Genomic DNA, 21,360 nt, shown 5'->3' on the forward strand with positions numbered 1-21,360 from the left:
AGACCCTGCATAATCTTGACTGTGGTTCCATGACACTTAAATTGTTTCTTTTTTATGTACAATTTGGTTTATTTTTTAAAGCAAAATGTTCACCAATTATTTACTTATGCACATTAAAAATATTTAATCCTTTGTCATGAATTATAGTATTGCCCAAATATGTGTAGGTCATTCACTAGACTCATTGGGCAAACACAAGGCAGTTTATTAAGTTAGGGCTTACAATTGCATTGTTATTTGCACCATACTACCCTGAGCCAACCCATGGAATAGATGTCCACTGGAAAAATAAATTAGTTCTGTTTTTGTAATTTTTACAGATATTGTAAATTTTCCATCTCCAAAATAAAAATATATTTAACTAATGCAACATTTTGTACAGTTAATAAGGGCATCCTCTCCATAGTGATCATTAAGCACAGGCAGAGTGATCATTTCTCAGGATAGTCATTAGTGTGGGGATTCCTTTTGGGGAGGATTTGGGCCAAATGGATGGCTCCTGAGGTTTCTTCCAGTTCAGAAGTTCTGTGAGTTTATACTTTCTAACATACAGAACTCCCCTCCCTTACATCAAAAAGAATCCCTTGCTATTTCAAAGCAATACTGCAAAAAATGGCACTTTGCCACCTCTGTGTGGTGGTTATTTCATTAGCTTTTTCTTCTTTTTCAAAAGTGCATACTGTAGAGCCAACTGTTTTTCTCTGAAGGAAAGTTTCATTTTGGATCAGATATTATGGCTGTACTCATCATCATAAAATTCTTCTGTTTTTTTTTCTTTTCTTTATATGTAGAAGTAGCAAATGGGTTCAGCTTGGTTTTATTCTTCACAAATTATTTTCTGTCTGTCTTCCCAGCCATCTCAGTTGCATCTCATCTCTTTGACAGATGTGGGTTTTTTATGGAGATGTTCAATGTTCCTCAAGGAAAACAACTCTCGCCTCTCTTCCCCTTCACTGTCTATGTCAAAATTCTTCCTCTTCTGGGATTTCCTTGGGGGCAGCATTCATTTCTTTCCTCAGCCAGGCAAGGTGGATTTTCTAGAAGACTTCTTAGGTTAGAACCCAGATGGTGCTCACTGCAGCCAACTTGGCCTTTCACTCCTCCACTGGCACATTCTTTAGTTCTCAGCTATTTCCTGTTGCTCTTCATCAGGGGAATGGTGCTCCTAGACTCCCTCACTATCTTAATCACCATCCTCACTGAGGCTGGCACTCTCCCACCCATCAAAATCATGCTTTTTATCCCCTTCCTTTTTTCTCAACATCAAGAACTTCAGCCCCTGGAATGTAATCTTTAGCATCTAAGTCAACATATTCTTGAATTCTTGCTTCTACAGAAAACTCTGTGGGTTTGCTCCCTGAGTTTCTTCTGCAACATCTGTGGATTGAGGGTTCAGAGGAGTTGAATCAACATTCTAGCAGACACCATCATATTCTTATCTTTATGGTATTTGTATTGGGCCAGATCCTGAAGAAAATCTTCATTCATGGCCAGAGGTCATCAAGCCATTTTCTCTTTTATAGCATTGATTCCAACAGTCATAACCTCCATAGAGTTGTTGTCAGTGACAAAGTTTTTGGCCATGGTCATTAGCAAGTATGCGATAATCTCCGGAGCATACCAGCTAATGGGTTGCTTGGGCAGGAAAGAGAAGAATCTTTGCCACCTCTCTCTGATGGGGCTGGAGGAACTGCTGTATGTAGGGATAGAAAGTAAAAAGAAAGAGCTAATTAATTCCCACTAATCTGGAGATAAGGTTCATGATCATCATCTTGACTTCAAATCTCTCTTTAGAGGTCTCCAGTTGCTTCAGAAGTTTCTCTGCAAAATCTTGGGGACCATGAATCAAATGAATGGCTGAGAAATTAAAAACCTATGGAGCCAAGATGGTGGAGTAAAAGCAGGGGCTCACTTGAACACCCCCAAACTCCTCCAAATACCTGTAAAAATGACTCTAAATGAATTCTGGAGCAGCAGAACCCATAAATAGACAGAGTGAAACAAATTTCCAACCCATGAAAACTTGAATGGTTGATGGGAAAGGTCTGTTGCACTGGGGTGGGATAGGAGTTCAGTTCAGTGTGAGTAGCACGGGCAAAGAATTGGCCTCAGCAAACCTGGAGCAGGTCTCAGGGGACTGAAGCAAAGAGAGCTGTGGTGGTTTCCAGACTTCTCAACCCACAAACACTAAAGACAACTTAGAAGGTCAATGGGAAAGGTCTGTCAGACCTGGGTGAGAGAGGAGCATGGTCCAGTCCTGGTCTTAGCACAGCCCTGGGATGGTGACCATAGCAGTAGGGGCTGGCTCTGGAACTCTTGTCCCACAGATGGTGGGGGGTAAAGCAGCTGATCAAAGGGGGACTGCAGGGATATCTTTGCTGGCTCTGAGGCAAAATTCTCTTGTTTTGTCTGTGTTTGGATCTTGGTTCAGTTGTGGGTGGAAGTCCTGGGGAAAGGAGGAGCACTGGCATAGCAGAGCTTGTGGCATCAGTGGAGACAGAACCCTTCTCTCATTTCCAGGGCAGAAAAGAGAGCTTGTGGTCACTCATAGACCAGAGCATAGGCCAGGAGAAGAGTAAACACCTCATCTTAGATCAAACCATCCTGGAAGAACTGGAAACTTACAGGTTCCTAGAAGTATCTCTGAAAACAGCTGCACAAAAACCCTGAAGCTTAGGACAGTACACCCTCCACACTGTAAGCACAGCCTACCTTAACAAAGAGTTAAAAAGTCAAGGAACTGGCTGGGAAGATGAGCAAACAGAGGGAAAAAGCTCAGACTATAGAATCTTACTTTGGTGACAAGGAAGATCAAAACATACAACCAGAAGAAGACAACAAAGTCAAATCTCCTACATCCAGAGACCCCAAGAAAACTATGAATTGATGCCAAGCCATGGAAGAGCTCAAAAAGATTTTGAAAAGTAAGAGAAATTGAGGAAAAATTGGGAAGGGAAATGAGAGTGATGCAAGAAAATCATGAAAAAGGAGTCAACAGCTTACTAAAGGAGACCCAAAAATACTGAAGAGAATAACACCTTAAAAAATAGCCTAACCCAAATGGCAAAAGAGGTCCAAAAAGCCAATGAGGAGAAGAATGCCTTAAAAAGCATAATTGGTCAGATGAAAAAGGAAGTCCAAAAGCTCATTGAGGAGAATAATTCCTTAAAAATTAGAATGGAGTAAATGGAAGCTAATGACTCCATGAGAAATCAAGAAATTATAAAATAAAACCGAAAGAATGAAAAAAAAAATAGACAACGATGTGAAATATCTCGTTGGAAAAACAGCTGACCTAGAAAATAGATCCAGGAGAGATAATTTAAAAATTATTGGAGAGTAAAAGCAGTGACTTGCTTGAGGTCTCCCCCAAACCCCTCCAAATACCTATAAAAATGGCTCTAAACAAATTATAAAGCAGCAGAACCCACAAAAATACAGAGTGAAACAAATTTCCAGCCCAAGACAACCTGTATGGTTGATCAGAAAAGTATATCACACCAATCAATGAGAGGAGCACAGTTCGGCATGGGCACGCAGACAAGGCAGGCCTCAGTGAACCTGGAGCAGGCCTCTGAGGACTGAATTCCAGGCAGCTGAAGCGGTTTCCAGACTTCTCAACCCATAAACACAAAAGACAACTTAGAAGGTCAGCAGGAAAGGTCTGTGTCTGTGGTGAGAGAAGAGTGCGGTCCCAGCCTCAGTTCCCAACCTCAGCTCTGGGGGCAGTGGCTGCTTCCAGAGCTTTTGGCCCACAGACTGAGGGGTAATCAAGTGGTTGATCAGAGCGGGATTGCAGGGATCTTTCTGCCAGTGCTGAAGCAGGAATCTCTTGCTTTGCCCATGCTTAGATCTGGGTCACATTTCTGAGGGGCAGTCCTGGGGCAAGTAAGAGTGCTGACATGATGGAGCTTGTTGTGGCAGTAGAGAGGAAAGATCTCATCCCTTATCATACCACTTTGGAAGAACTGAAAATTTACAGGTCCCTAGAAGTATCTCTGAACAGAGCTGGACAAACCCCTGAAGCTTGGGACAGTAAATTCTCCACATTGGAAGCAGACATTTACCTTAACAAAGGAAAATCAAATGACCTGTGAAATCGATCCAGGAGAGAGAACTTAAAAATTATTGGACTGTCTGAAAGCCATGATCAAAAAAAGAGCCTAGACATTATCTTTCAAGAAATTACCAAGGAAAACTGCTTTGATATTTTAGAACCAGAGGGCAAAATAGAAATGGAAAGAATCCACCGATCACCTCCTCAAAGAGATCCCCAAAGGAAAACACCTAGGAATATTGTAGCCAAATTCTAGAATTCCCAGGCCAAGGAGAAAATATTGCAAGCAGCCAGAAAGAAACAATTCATGTATTGTGGAAACACGATCAGGATAACACAATATTTAGAAGCTTCTACATTAAGGGTCTGGAGGGCATGGAGTATGATATTCTCAAGGGCAAAGGAGATAGGACTATAGTCAAGAATCACCTACCCAGCAAAACTGAGTGTAATCCTTCAGAGGAAAAAATTGTCGTTCAATGAAATAGGGGAGTTTCAGGCATTCCTGCGGAAAAGACCAGAGCTGAATATAAAATTTGACTTTAAAACACAAGACTCAAGTGAAACATGGAAGAGGTAAAGAGGAAGGAGAAATCATAAGAGACTTATTAAGGTTGAACTATTTACATTCATGCAGGGAAACTCATGAGTCCTTTATCAGTATTAGGGTAGTGGGAGGGAAAAAAATTATATGTATGTATAGATAAATAGAGGGCACAGGGTGAGTTGAAGATGAAGGGGTGATATCTGGAAAATAAAATTAAGGGGTGAGAGAGGATTATTCTGGGAGAAGGAGAAAGAGAGAAGTAGAATGGGGTAAATTATCTCACATGAAACAGACTAGAAAAGGCTTTTACAGTGGAGGAGAAATGGGGGAAGGTGTGAGGGAATGAGTAAATCTTATTCTCATAGGATTTGGCTTAAGGAGGTAATAACACAGAAACTCAATTGGGTATGGAAATCTATTTTACCCTACAGGAAAATAGGGGGGAAGGGGACAAGAGAGCCAGGGGATGATAGAACAGAGTGCAGTTTGGGGGAAGGGGTAATCAGAAGCAAACATTCTGAGGAGGGACAATGTCAAAAGAGAGAATATAATAAATGGGGGGTAGGATAGAGTGAAGGGAAATATACTTAGTTTTTTCACAACATGACTACTTTGGAAGTGTTTTTCATTACTGCACATATATAACCTGTATTGAGTTGTCTTTTCAATGAGGTTGGGTGGGGAGGGAGGAAGGGAGAAAATTTGAAACCCAAAGTTTTAAAAACACATGTTTAAAATTTGTTTTCACATGCAACTGGGAAATGATAAATATAAGAAATAGGATAAAGAAATCTATCCTGCCCTATAGGAAAATAGAGGGTGAAAGAGATAAGAGGAGGGGGGAAAGATAGAAAGGAGGGCTGATTAGGGGAAGGGGTATACAGAACACATGCCATCTTGGGGTGGGGGTAGGGATGATATGGGGAGAAAATTTGGAACTCAAAATCTTGTGGAAGTGAATGTTGAAAACTAAAAATAAATGAATTAAAATTGAAAAAAAAACTATTGGACTACCTGAAAGTCATGATCAAAAAGAGTCTATACCTCATCTTTGAAGAAAGTATCAAGGAAAATTGCCCTGGTATTCTAGAACCAGAGGGTAAAATAAAAATTGAAAGAATCCACTGATCACCTCATGAAAGAGATCCCCAAAAGAAAAGTCCTAGGAATATTATAGCCAAATTCAATAGATCTCAGGTCAAGGAGAAAATATTGCATGCAGCCAGAAAGAAGCAATTCAAGTATTGTGGAAATACAATCAGGATAACACAAGATTTAGCAGCTTCTATATTAAGGGATTGGAGGACTTAGAATATGATATTCCTGAGGTCAAAGGAGCTATGATTAAAACCAAGAATCACCTACTCAGCAAAACTACATTAAATGATGTAGAGGAATTTAATGCATTATTGAGAAGCCAGAATAAATATAAAAATTGACTTTCAGTACAAGACTCAAGAGAAGAATGAAAAAGTAAAGAGGAGGGGAAGCTGGGTGGTACAGTGGATAGAGTTCTGGCCTTGAAGCCAGGAGGAGCTGAGTTCAAATCTGGCTGCAGATACTTAACACTTACTAGCTGTGTGACCCTGGGCAAGTCACTTAACCCCAATTGCCTTGCCAAAAAAAAAAAAGTAAACAGGGAAGAGAAATCATAAGGGACCTATGTTTGCATTCCTACATAGAAAGATATAGTGAGTTGAATATGAAGGGGTGACACCTCAAAAAGAAAATGAAGAGGTGAGACAGGAATGTACTAGGAGAAAGAGAAAGGTAGACATAGAATGGGGTAAATTATCTCACATCAAAGAGGCAAGAAAAACCTTTTACAGTGGAGGGGAACAGGAAGGAGGTAAGAAGGAATGAGTGAATTGTACTGTCATCAGATTTGACTTAAAGAGGGAATAACATACACATCCAATTAGGTATGGAAATCTATCCTATCCTTCAGGAAAGAAATTGGAAAGGAGATAAGAGAGGGAGGCATGACAGAAGGGAGGGCAGAGTCAGGGAGGGGATAATAACAAGCAAACACTTTTGAGGAGGGATAGGGACAAAGGAGAGAACAGAATAAATAGGGACTGCAATAGGAGGGAGGGCAATATAGTTAGTTTTTCACAGCATGACTATTATGGAAGTGTTTTGCATGACTGCACATATATGGCCTATGTCAAATTGCTTGCCTTCTTCATGAGGGTGGGTGGAAGGTGGAGGGAAAGAATCTGGAGCTCAATGTTTTAGAAAGAAATGTTAGAAATTGTTTCTTCATGCAACTGGGAAATAAGATACACAGACAAAGGGGTATAGAAATCTATTTTACCCTACAGGAAAATAGAAGGGGGGGAATAGAAAGGAGAACAGATTGGGTGAAGGGGGAATCAGCATCATGGGATGGGGGAGGGGTTATGGAGAAAATTTGGAACTCAAAATCTTGTGGAAGTGAATGTTGCAAATTAAAAAACAAATTGGGAAAAATAAATAGAAAATTAATTCAAAATATAACTTTCATAAAAAATTAAACACTTCTGTCTTCTTTTCTTTTGTTTTTTTTTCAAAACTTTTATGACCTTTTCCAATTTCTTTTTGTGTTTGGAGGTTTTCTTCCCTGTGGCATATTTAACAAGCAAATCTCTTGCTGTGGGCCCATTAGCCTCAGATTCAGAATCACTATCTTGTTTCTCATTTTCATCTTTACCAAGGAAGAATTTTAAACCAGCAACTAGTATCTTGGTCACTTTAGGAAACATTCAGTTGTGATCACATTGACAGTTTTGTTATCATTCCAGATGTTTCTCTTGTATAGCTCAGTCATCATATCTAAAGATATCTTGGCAGCCATGCCATTACTGTCTCTTAATATGGTATACTTGAAGTTCTGCAGCAAGACTTTCACTTTATTGTTCTTATGTTTGGTAATATTGTTGACATTGGTCACAATATGTGTGTAAAAAATGTTTTGCAGAAGCTTATCATAACAAGGCAGAAGTACAAAGAACAACTCTTACAAACTGATTGGATTGACAAGATTCCTGTTTCACAGCAACATCAAATGTAAACATTTTGTAATATGTCATTTGAAGACCTGGATTCAAGACTGTGTGATTATAAGAAAGAAGCTCCTTCAGCTGTTGTGGGAAGTCAACTAAATGTTCTGGATAACAGTGGCCCACCTGGGCCAAGAACATCACAAATGCATCCAGTTCTTTGCTGGGCTTATTTGCTTGTAATCTGAAAATTTCCACACTGGACTTGTAGTGATTAGACTGCTGCATAAACTGTTTAATGCAGGCTGAGGGGTCCCACTTGATCAAGTTCTGTAGCTGCAGCAGGTTGTTGAACTGCTTGTTGTTGTTTCTTGCAGACATGGTGGTGGCTGGTGAGATTTCTCCTCCTCAGTCTCAGATTGACTCTGGCTCTTCCCTGAGTGGGAACCAAAGCTTCACTTCCCTTAAATTATTTCTTTCTGAGAATGTTTCCAACCAGTATTTCTAATAAAGGACTCATATATAAAACATAGAGAGAACTGTATCAAATTTATAAAAAAAAAAAGTCATTCCCCAATTGACAAATATGAATAGGTAGTTTTCAGATGAAGAAATTACAATTATCTATAATCCTATGAAAAAATTATCTAAATCACTGTTGATTAGAGAAATGCAAATCAAAATACCTCTTAGGCACCACATTACACCTATCAGATTGGCTCACGTGAAAAAAAAGGAAAATTATAAATGCTGGAGAAGATGTGGGAAAATTGGAACACTAATGCATTGTTGGTGGAGTTGTGAACTGATCCAACCATTCTGGAGAGCACTTTGGGGCTATGCCAAAAGGTCTATAAAAATGTGTATACCCTTTGACCCAGCAATACCACTTCTAGGGCTACATCCCAAAAAGATCACGAAAATGAGAAAAAGACCCACACGTACAAAAATATTCATAGCAGCTCTTTTGTGATGTCCAAATTGGAAATTGAGGGAATGCCCATCAATCGGGGAATGGCTAAAAAAGTTGTGGTATATGAATGTAATGGAAAACTATTTTACTATAAGAAATGATGAGCAGGAAGACTTCAGAAAAACCGGGAAAGACTCATATGAACTGATGCTGAGTGAAGTTAGGAGAACACTGCACACAGTAATGGCTGCATTGTGTGATGTAGACTTAGCTCTTCTTAGTAATAGAAGGATCTAAGGCAACTCCAAAAGACTCATGGTGGAAAATGCTGTCCACATCCACAGAAAGAACTCTGGAGTCTGAATGCAGATTGAAGTATACTATTTGCTCTGTCTGTCTATCTCTCTTTCTCTTGTTTCATTTCTTCTTTCTCGTGGTTACTTCAATCCATTCTAACTCTTCTTTACAATATGACTGATGTGAAAATGTTTAATAAGAATATATATAGAGAAAGCCTGTATCAGATTGCATGCTGTCTTGGGGAGGCAGGCAGAGAAAATTTAAAACTCAAAAGCTTATGAAAGTGAATGTTGAAAACTAAAAATAAATTAATTTTAAAAACAATATTTTTTCACATTTATTTTTCTTGGGGAAAACCTAAAGATTTTCAGTAAGTTTTCAATTGAGAAGTCCTCTTTTAATTGAAGATTTTGTATAAGAGCAATCATCAAATTATAAAATACCACAACCAGGATATATATAGTTTATCATTTGTTGTGATTTGAGGTGCATTAGGAAGCTCCCACCCTCCTCTTCCCTAAAAGATATACCCCTCCCAGCAACCCCCCCAAATTCAAATACCACCATTTCTCTTGTAAAATGTAAACACCTTAGGTGTAAGATAATAGTTTAAGTAAATTGATTTCTTAGCTTCTTTTCCTTCATACCAGGAAAGTACCTTAGCCACAAGGAGAACAAAAATGGTTTGTCACACATATATACAAATTTACACATATATCTTCCTAACATTTAATGTTGACAACATACTAAATTCATTAATGTGTTTGTTAAAATATCATTGACTCAAATTACAAGAAAAGAGAAGTGGGACAAATCAAAGCAAAGTATTCCTACTTTCAAGGTTTGACTAGATTTGGTGGGTCTGGCTTTAAACTCTTAAAGGAAATCTGTGAATAATGCTAGGAATGGTATCTAAAGTCTGGTCAGTCCTTTAGAGATCTCACATATTTTTCTCATTTTCAATTATCATGACTATGAGCATGATTTCTGAATCTATATCTCCTGTTCTGATCTTTCCAGCTGCTTCCTGGACATCTCCAAATGAGTCTCACAATTGTTTCAGGCTCAATTTGTCTAAAACTTAACTTACAATGTCCTGATAAACAGCTCCTTGATCATAAATCACATTGCTACTCTCCCACCCTACCCTACCTCTTTATATTTGAACCTGCACTCTTTAAGATATTCCTAGGGACACTACCTATCTTTATTAACAGGGAAATGTGGCTTATGTAGATCTCCCTACCCAACTAATGATATTTGACATTTCTCTAATTCAATTCCTCCCTTCCCTTACTCAAATCCTAACCATTTTCCTTTGAAACGTCTCTTGAATCAGAAAAAAACAAACAAAAACAAAAATAAACAAACAAAAAAACTATAGATAGCATTTATCTTCCATGTTAAAGTTTGTAAAGTGCTTTATAAATATTATATCATTTTATCCTTGCAACAACCCTGGGAAGTATATGTAATTTCTATCCCCATTTTACAAATGAGGAAACAAAAAATAGTTTTCCCAGGATCACAAAGCTAGTTAGTGTTTGAGACATGATTTTCACTCAGGTCTTCCTCACTTAAGATAATTAGATCTATTCATTGTGCCACTTACCTGCCTTCTTCTCTATTCCTACTGCCAAAATCCTAGTGTAGTCTTTTAGTACCTCACTTGATCAGATTAGCTCAACATTTTCTTAAGTGTGTCCACTGACTCAATGTTCTTCTACTCATTCACATATATGATACTTACACTTCTTTCATCCCATCACTCTCCTGTTCAAAAACTTTTCATAGCTTTCTGTTGCCTTCTCTGCCTACCCTTTAGGATCCTCTATAACCTGACCATGTCTTACTCAAACAATGTTATATCTCCATAGATGTGGATGTGTAGTCTATGTTCTGGTTATGTCTGAGAGTCAGTATCATGTGCTTTAAAAAATTACTTATCTCAGATAACTTGAGCTCACATCCTAAATTTAGTATTTATTATTTGATTATGGGTATATCATTCATCCTCTCTGAACTTCACTTTCCTCATCTGTAAAATGGGGTTGAAATATTTGTACTTCCCATGTCATATGAGCTGTTCAAGATTAGAACTTTCTAAATATTAAGATTTGTTTTATTGTTATCATTATTACTACTACTACTTTATGTCTTTAATTTTTTTCTCACTATCCCAAAAACCCATCAACAAAGTTTATCTAATACTGAACTAAATTCCTTTCTTTTGGCACTAGCAATTTGCTCTAAGTCTTAGTCTGAATTAGGTATGGACAGTGTAGAGTCATGGAAGTCACAGTCTTTTTGAGGTTCAGTTTCCTCATTTGTATAACAGCTTCTGAGGCACTTTCCAACTCTAAATCTATGGTGCTATGAGATAACATGTGGTCAAAAAACATGACCCAGGGCATCACCCTATTGCAGGCTTATTATATTTGAAGCAGTTTTGTCATTGGAGGATTAAAAAATAAGTAATATGTTAAGCTTTTTAAGTCTCTGAAAGTCCTATATTTTTCAGACCATCTATTTGGATGGATATGTCAAATGTTTTAGTTGAGTGTTTGAAGGCCAGTAATTTGTTGTCATATCATAGTGGTAGGTCTCAATCATTCTGTCTTTGTCAATGGACCTCCAGAAATATATGGAATAATTTAATTCACCTACATGCAAATATACATGTTCTATCTTTCAGTCTTACAATAGAAAAAGCAGCTGAAGTGTTACAAAATTATTTTACTCATTTGGAAGACTGGTTTATAAGAAATGAGAACTTATGAATTTTTTTTGGTCAACCAATAAAACTGGTTGCTAATTCTCCTCACTCTTACTTCTAGTTGATTTCTTTATGAATTATCTCATCTGCTTTGCCTGTTGTGATGCTGTTTCTTTAGGTACATTTTCTGTTTATTTTTTTTCTAATAGTCAACTCCTCCTCATTACTTTTCCGTTAATTATTTTGTTAGGTTCATATCTCCTTCTGCTTATTGTTAAGTAGCTGCATGAATGGTGAGAAATTGTGAGCCACTGGATGTTTCCAAACACCAGTTAATTGATGGCATTACTCTATTTTCATTCAAATGTTATATCATTTATAAATATGAACTATATTATATGACTAAACTTAAGTTCCAAGATATTAAGTTTGCAATTTGGTCACCAAGTTAACAAGATAAATATTAACAAGACAATATATCCCCCACACATATATGCATTTACATATATATTGTTCCTAATAGTCAGTGATGATAATATACTAAATCTATTAACTTATTTTGAAGTATCATTGACTCAAATTAAAAACTCCTTGAAGGGTAAAGTGGCAGTTTTCTCCCTCTCAGACCACTTTGCAATAAACTATTTTAAGTTTTTTTTTTTTATTTTCCTTGTATTTATGCTTGTATGCATGCTTGCTGTCTTCTCCATTAGAAAGCAATTTTCTTGAAGAATTGTTTCATTTATTGCATTTGCACCTCCAGTACAGTGCCTGGCACCTGGCAGATGCTTAAAATACTTACTGGTTGGTTGTATTTTCTTGATATGAAGAAAACGGGAATAGCGATTCTTGTAGAGAACAGCAGACCAAGAAACAAAATGTTAGAATTGAAGGACCTTTAGAAATCATCCAAGTGACAAGTGAAGTCACTAGTCACTAGTCACAGAACCCACTAATAGTAGAACTAGAATCCAGATCTCTAGTACTCTCCACTCCCCATCCCAACCAGACCATATTATTTTGCAAATTAGGATGGTTATTGCTAAGAAAGCTGGATTTGGCATCAGAGTATTTGATTTAAAATCCTGCTTCTATCCTTTAATTTCTGCTTGACTGACAGCAAATCACTTAGTCCCTCTCTGTCTTAATTTCTTTTTTACAAAAAAAGGATTTGGACTAGGTGAGCTGTAAATTCTCTTCAACTCTAAATTCATATGTGCAAACCTATCCATATTCTTACATATTGTAAAAATACCTTAAATGTTTGAGGAAAAACATATTGTATCAATTTTTCTTTTTACTTTGCCCTACAGACCTTGTTTCAGATTAGATGTTGCTTCTAATTAGAGTAGGTCCTAATACATTTAATGGAATCCAGACAAGCTCATAGCTTTTATAATGCCAACTATTATTTGATTGCAAATTGTTTCTTAGCTGCTTACAAAGATTTCCCTTCTAAACTCTATTCAATATATCAAGTTTTTGCTGTTAAAAAGAGGGCAATGAGTGCAATTTTGATAAATCCTTGTAATTGCAATTTCTTAGGGAACAGTTTCAAAGAAAATTGTTCAGGACCCGAACAACAACCACTACTGAAACATTAAAGTAGCTCTATCAGGATTTGAATTGAGGCAGAATGTTTTTTTCTCCTTCCTTTCAAAATGGCCTAAAAAACATCCCACTATCTGTTAGCAGATTTGCCTAAAAGGACTTTTCCTCTTGACAGACCATCTCCCTTATTTCTTCAACTGAAGAGATGCTTAGATTATCCCACTTGCTTTTTTTCTCTCGCTTCAAGCACTGAATGATAGCACTAAAAACAGTGATAGATAGAAGATTTCTCTATAAAATGTATAACAAAGTCTCTCAAATGGCAACAGTTCCCATGTTCTTTACTTTAGGTTATGGACTTAGAGTAGCTGACTTGAATTCTTTAAGTAAAGAGGCAATAAAAAGAGGAAAACATTAAAGCTAAGGAAACTGCTGTTATTTATAAATTTGAAAACTTATTCTATACCCAGTGAAATTAATCTCTTATATATAAGATATATATATATATATACATATATATATATATATAGTTGTATGTGTGTGTGTGTATTTGTATTTGGATGTATATTATTGTACTTGGAAGGTCAATGTTCAGGTCTAACAATCATTTATTTCAAAATTATAATATAAAACCACTCCTCTACTTCATAAAAATCCAAGGTAACTTATTTTATTGTTTTTGCATCTAGTTGATTTTCTGAAAAAGGCCTTCATAACTACCTAATAGTTATACATTGGATTCTCTAACTTAACCACCTGCCTTTGAAATAGAGTAATTTTCTTTTCATTTGCAGATGGGTTTTATAATTTAGTGGGGACTGATGTTTTGTTACTTAATCTATTACTTTTTCCAAGAATATACTCCGGAGGTTTTATTTTGTTTGTTTGTTTTAGAAATGAACATTAATTGTTCACATTAGGAGTATATTAAGAGAATGCTGTTGGATGAGAAGGCAGCATTACAGGTGATAAAGGAGCCCAATTCTCCAACTTTTACTCCAGCAATGACATAGAAATATCACAGATTGAATGATTACTGATACCTCCCATTAAAGAATCAGTAAATTCTTGAATCCAGCTCAAAACTGCACACAATTACAGCCAGAATCAGTGAATATTGGAAAAGTAATCCTTCAGAGGAGTACCATGAGAATAAGACTAGAAAAATCAGCAGCACCAAGAAAGTAAAAATCCATGATCAGGGGTCGGGAACCTGTGGCCTTGAGGCCACATGTGGCCTTTTAGATCCTTACTTACAGCCTTTTGACTGAATTCAAATTTTACAGAACAAATTCTAATGTTTTCTTCTGTAAAATTCAAGTTCAATCAGAAGGCCATATTTAAGCATCTAGGCCACATGTGGCCTCAAGGCAACAAGTTCTCCATGCCTGCCCTAGACAGAAAACTGACTGGGCAAACCCCAATAGTAAAAAAAAAATTACCCAAAGTTATGACAGGGAAATCTCAAGGGTTACGGGCATGCAAATAGAAGTGCTCTGACTGAGGAAGTTCTACAGGGGAAGAGAATATTAACCAGCAAACACAATGATTGATCAAACCCCAACAATGCTAGAAAAACCACACAGTACTCTTACTGGGAAAGTCCCAGAGAGCCATGACCAGGTAAACCCCAAAGGGAATAGGAAATAACATTTCATCCAGAAAGTCCTAAGGGAAAGAACACTATCCAGAATCCTGACCAAGGAAGGATTTAGGTGGAACAGAAGACTACCCTTTGCACTAACTGGTGAGGAAAAAGTTAAGATAATTCAGCACCCTGATCAAGGAAAATCTGAGAGACCCAAGACTAGCTAGTACCCACATCAGGGACAGACAACTATAGAGCTTTGACCGGGAATGTTGAAGTTAGTCAGTTCTCTGAGCACAGATTCACCAAAGAAAGTGGAAACTAGGAACCCAATAAAGTTAGGCCAGAACAAAGCAGGACCTGACCAACCCATCCAAGAGGTTGAGAAAGAGAGAAGCCTGGCTCTGGTACTAAGTTCTAATTAAGAACCAAGGATAGAGATGTAAAGTAAACAGCAGCCACAAAATTATATGGGTCAAGAATCATTTAAGATGAAAATCCCAAATAAGTGCATAACTCTATAACAAGTGTGACTAGGGCCTCCCAGAAAAGAATGGTAGCAGAAAAGAAAGAGTAGCAGAAAAAAATGAAGAAAGAGATTAAAAATGAAATGAAATCTATGCAGAAAATAATTAGGGGAATTGATAGATTAGAAGAAAAACTAGTAAACCTTACCTAAGAAATACCTAAAAATTAGAATAGACCAAATAGAAATAAACAATTTCATGAGAAAGCAAGGAATATTAGAATAAGACCAAAAGAATGAAAACATAGAAGAAAATATAATATATCTGATATCAGAAACAAACTTGAAAAATAAGTCAAGAAGAGAAAACTTTAAGATCATTTGACACTCTGAAACAGCCTAGAGCTCCAAAGTCAAGGAGAAAATATTGCAATCAGACAGAAAGGAACAATTGCAATATCATGGCCACAGTCAGGATCACACAAGATGTAGCAACTTCCATGTTAAAGTAGTGGAAGCTTGGAATATGATATTCCAGAAGGCAAAGGATTAAGGATTACAACCTAAAATAACCTACCCAATAAAACTGAGTATAATTCTTCAGGAGGAGGGTGGGAATGGTCATTTAATGACATATAAGAATTTCAAGCATTCCTGATGAAAATACCAGAGCTGAATAGAAAATCTAACATTCAAACACAAAACTCAAGACAGGCATAAATGTAAAATGTGAAAGGTAAATGGTAAAAGGTAAATGTGAAAGAGATATCATAAAGGATTTAATAAGATTATGCTGTCTACATTCCTATAAGGGAAGATGATACATATTGCTTCTATGAACATAATCATCATTAGGATAGTTAGAAGTACTCTGCTTAGGCAGAGGTCAAGGGTATGAGTCATTTTATTTGGATGATCTAAAAAAATGAAGTATGTGTGTGTGTGAGAGAGAGATGCAGTAAGAGAAAGTGAAAGAAAGTAGAAAGCAGAAAATTATCTCACAAAAAGAGTCACACAAGGAGGAGCTTTTGCAGTGAAGGGAAAATAGGGGAAAGCAGGAAACTTGGAAATAATTTTCACAGCAACTTTGATAAAATCCTCATTTCTCAGATATATAGGGAATTGTATCAGATTTATTTTTTTTAAATAAGAGTCATTCTACAATTGATAAATCATCAAAGGATTTGAACAGGCAGTTTTCAGAAGAAGAAATCAAAGCTTTCAAGATTCACATGAAAAAATGCTCTAAATCATTAATAATTGGAGAAATGAAAAATAAAAGCAACTTTGACATGACATTTCACCCCTCTCAGATTGGCTAACTTGACAGAAAAGGAAAATGACAAATGGAGGAGATGTGGAAAAGAAGGGATATTAATGCTCTGTTGGTGCAGTTGTGAACTGGCCCAATCATTCTGTACAGTAATTGGTAACTATGCCCAGAGAGCTACAAAACTGTACATCTATATCTGTATCACAAAGATATCAAAGAAAAAGTTAACAGGCTTATAAATAAAAAAAAATGTTTATAGGAGCTCTTTTTGTGGTGGCAAAGAATTAGAAATTTAGTGCATACCCATTAATTGGAGAGTGGCTAAAAATGTTGTGGTATATAATTGTGGGGTTGAACACTATTGTGCTAGAGGAAATGATGAGCAGGAGGGTTTCAGAAAAACCTGGGAAGACTTAAAGGAATTGATGGAGAGTAAAGTGAGCAGAACCTGCAGATTATTTTACAAAACAGCAACATTGTTACAATGATTAACTGTGAAAAACTTAGCTACTTTGATCCAAGACCGTGCTAAAGGATTTATGATGAAAATGCTATCTACCTCAAGAGACAGAACTGATGAATTCTGAGTATAAATTGAAGTAAATATCTTTTCCTTTTTTTTTTGCAACATGGCTAATATTGAATTATATCTGGCTGATTTCACATGTATATTTGATATATGCTTGCCTTCTCAATGGGTAAGGGAAGGGTTTGGGGAGGGAGAGAATTTGGAACTTAAAATGAAATTAATGTTAAAATAAATAATGATTTTCTTTTGAAAAAGTTAGATGAGTGAATATAAGATAAATGGGACCCAGGGACACAAAGAGCAATGACTTCACAAGACATTTTTCCCCATACAATCACTAGAGGTCACTAATTGTAAAACCTGAGTTGTCTCAGCATCTGAATTGTTGCTAACGTTGAACTGTTCATTCTCTTCCTCCGTTTCAACAAGAACATCAGAATGCTTTGAACCAGATTTTATTTTTTGCATGTTTTACCTATAATAATTTACCTGAATTTATGATATCTCTGAAGAAAAAAATGTACTTTACATGTTGATTTAAGAATAGTTGTTTCCACTGCTATATAGTGTGCCTTCAACACACAAACACATACACACACACACACACACACACACACAGAGAAAACTCTTTCATCACACTTTCAAAAGTAACTGTATGGCTAACTGTAGAAATGTGATTAAATTGCTGATGCAGAAAGAAAGTAAAGACACTCATGAGTTCTGTACATTTTGAAACTAGATGTGATTGTCTCCTCGGAATAAAGACTGAAAGGTCAGAGGGTGTTCAAAGAAGGTTGAGGAAGATAATGGGACATTTGTAAAACTGGTCCCTGATTGTTGTAGTACTTGTGTTTGATTTGATTTATGATATGTAGATCAATAACTAAATGGTAAAGTAAATGATGACATGTCTCAGATTTACTGGTCAGTTTAGGCAAATTTTAATCAACTATTTGTCATTCTAATCTCCTGCTTTCAATTTAACAGTAACAGACATTTTAACAATAAGTTCAGCTTTAAAATATTTGAGCTATGCTGACATATATAAAAACTAGCATGTAAAGTAAATGTTTACCCATTCTTAAAAAGGTAATTTACATGCTCCAAAGCTCTAATTGATTAATTTCATTTGCAGGATAGGAGAATTGCACATGAAAGATAAAAGGAAAACATACTATTAAAATATGAGTAGAAATCAATACAATACAAATGAAGTATATTATTTGGTGGAAGCACACATGACTCTGCTTACCCACCCAAATGAGGAGAATTCATCATTTTTAACATATACTATTTTGGAACCAATGAGATCCCCCACAGATATAAATTATGAGATATAATGCAGCAAGAGAATAACATTTTAAACATGTTTGTGCCAGTGAGCATATGTGTGTGTATGTGTGTGTGTGTATGTATGTATGTATCAGAAGCTAAATAAGAGTGATGGATAGGGAAGGCATATGGTATGTGTTCAAAGTTAAATTACCAGTTCAGGAAATTTAGATATTCATGTGGATTACTTGAAAAGCATAGCAGTCTACAAAAAGGAAAGGGCTTGTGAGACACATAAATCAACTAAATTGGTATTTTTAGAAGTAGAAAATAACATTATAGAATTAGAAGATGTAATAATACAATTTTTAAATCTATCAAATTGTATATGAAAGGAGAAATTCACAAGCCAACAAGGCACATAACCACATAAACATTCCAAAGAGATCATTTGTCAAAGACTAGAAGAAAACAGCATGAATAAATTTAAGAAATAATGAAGAAAACATATCAAGAGAGGTATAATGGTAGGAAAGTTAACAAACAGCAAGAGACACACAAGGATGAGACATAATATGAAAATTAGACATTATTAAACTTTCAAGTTACAATTTAGTTGCATAAATGTAAAAAATAAAAAGAAATTAGGGCTCTCAACTTGCCACTTTGAATATTTGTTAAAAGAAGATATCAGTAAATCAGAAGAAGAAGTCTTCAGTTAAAGCAAAATAGTTCTATTGGGCCTAAAAAAATCAATCTGAGATTGATACCAGATAAAATTTAGAAAGTTGTAATAAAAAGGAAATTGATTAGGGAAAAGTATAACATTTGAGAAGAAACAGAAATGGGCAAGACTATTACCAAGAATATATGAAGTCTAATCAAATCCCTGTTGGTTGTAATATTTGACTCTCCACTTATGGGCATTCTCTTCTTCAAGTAGGTACAAACTGTCAATACTCAAAGATAAGTATCTTTTTCAATTGTTTGCAGGTGTGCCTACAGGAGCATTGAGTAAAACTCACATCCCTTCATTTGTTAATGCTTTCCCCCATGTCATTTCTCTAATCCATTGGTTCCCAAAGTGGGTGATAACGCCTCCTCAGGAGTGTTGGAATGATGGGGGTTAGGGTGGTAGTAGTTTGAAATGACACAGATTAAAAAAAAATGTTGAAGGATTAAAGAAAGTTTATTTCCAGGGGACACTGAGTAATTTTTGTTTTAAAGGGGGCAGTAGGCTAAATAAGTTTGGGAACCTCTGCCTGAGTCTAATAAATGAACTCCAGAGGTTTCCTTTTGGTTTCATTATCCCTTCTTAATATACACTTTTGGAACATCTATAATATATATGACTTTACTATAGTAGTACATGGCTAATTAAGCAGTACACCTATGATTAAGTAAATGTGCATCTGATCATGGTCCATCCTCAATTTTTACATTTTATTATTATTATTTTTTGAAACTGATAGGCATTTACTCCAAAACTTCTGGAGACCACTAGTCTAGAGGAAAACAAGGAAGAACAGCAATAATATATGCTGCATGAACTTCCTGTCCTAGTTTTGAAGAGTGGCAGAATCACTTAATCTAATTAAATTAAACAAGCATTTTTAATCACTTACTATAGAAAAGTCTCAGTGACAGGACTAAAGATTCAAAACCAAAAACAAACAGTCCATGCTCTCAAAGGGCTTATACTCTATTGGAATAAAAGAGAATATAATCTATTGAATAAATATAAAATAGTTTCAGAAGTGAAGAAAGAAAGGAAGAAAGAGAGAGAGAGAGAGAGAGAGAGAGAGAGAAAGAGAGAGAAAGAGTGTGTGTATATTTTGGTCTGTATTCAGATGCCATCAGTTCTTTCTCTGAAGGTGGATAGCATTTTTCATCATGAGTCCTTTGAGATTATCTTGGATCTTTGTATTGCTGAGAATAGCTATCATTCTTGGATGTTCATTGTACAATATTGCTGTTACTATGCACAGTTTACTCCTTGCTCTGCTCACTTCACTCTGCATCAGTTCATGTAAGACTTTATAGTTTTTTTTTCTGAAATCATCCTGGTCATCATTTCTGATAGCACAATAACACTCCATTACAATAATATACCACAACTTGTTCAGCCATTCCCCAATTGATGGCCATCCCATCAATTTCCAATTCTTTGCCACCACTAAAAGAGCTGCTATAAATATTTTTGTGCATGTAGGTCCTTTTCCCATTTGTTTGATCTTTCCGGGATATAGCCCTAGAAGTGTTATTGATGGGTCAAAGGGTATGCACATTTTTATAGCCCTTTGGGTATAGTTCCAAATTGTTCTCCAAAGTGGTTGGATCATTTCACAACTCCACCAACAATGCATTAGTGTTCCATTTTTTCCACATCTCCTCCAACATTTATCATTTTCCTGTTTTATCATGTTGGCCAATCTGATATGTGTGATGTGGTACCTCAGAGTTGTTTTGATTTGCATTTCTCTACTCAACACTGATTTAGAGAATTTTTTCATGTGACTATAGATGGCTTTAATTTCTTCATCTGAGAACTGCTTGTTCATATCCTTTGACCATTTATCAATTGGGAAATGACTTGTATTCTTATAAATTTGACTCAGTTCTCTATATATTTTAGAAATGAGGCCCTTATCAAAGACACTTATAAAAATTCTTTCTTAATTTTCTATTTTCCTTCTAATCTTGGTTGCATTTGGCTTTGTTTGTGCAAAAACTTTTCAATTTAATGTAATCAAAGTTCTCCATTTTGCTTTTAGTAATGTTCTCTATCTCCTTTTTGGTCATGAATTCTTCTGTTCTCCATAAATCTGATAGGTAAACTATTCCTTGCTCTCTCAGTTTGCTTACAGTATCAGACTTTATATCTAAATCACGAACCCATTTTCAATTTATTTTGGTATATGGTGTGAGATTTTGATCTATGCCTAGTTTCTGCCATACTCTTTTCCAATTTTCCCAGCATTTTTTATCAAAGAGTGAGGTCTTATCCTAGAACCTGGGGTCTTTGGATTTATCAAATAATAGATAACTATAGTCATTGACTACTGTGTCTTGCATACATAACCTATTCCACTGATCCCCCACTCTATTTCTTAGCCAGTACCAAGAAGTTTTGATGATTGCTGCTTTATAATACAGTTTAAATCTGG

At 36.1% G+C, this 21,360-nt stretch overlaps 1 pseudogene; it reads right to left on the reverse strand.

Moving 5' to 3' along the window:
- Window positions 1–640: 640 nt before the first annotated feature.
- Window positions 641–7,966, reverse strand: LOC114048294 (annotated as a pseudogene).
- Window positions 7,967–21,360: the final 13,394 nt, after the last annotated feature.

The sequence above is a fragment of the Vombatus ursinus genome, unplaced genomic scaffold, assembly GCF_900497805.2.
Source record: "Vombatus ursinus unplaced genomic scaffold, bare-nosed wombat genome assembly UNPS02014792.1, whole genome shotgun sequence".
NCBI classification, from domain to species: Eukaryota; Metazoa; Chordata; class Mammalia; order Diprotodontia; family Vombatidae; genus Vombatus; species Vombatus ursinus.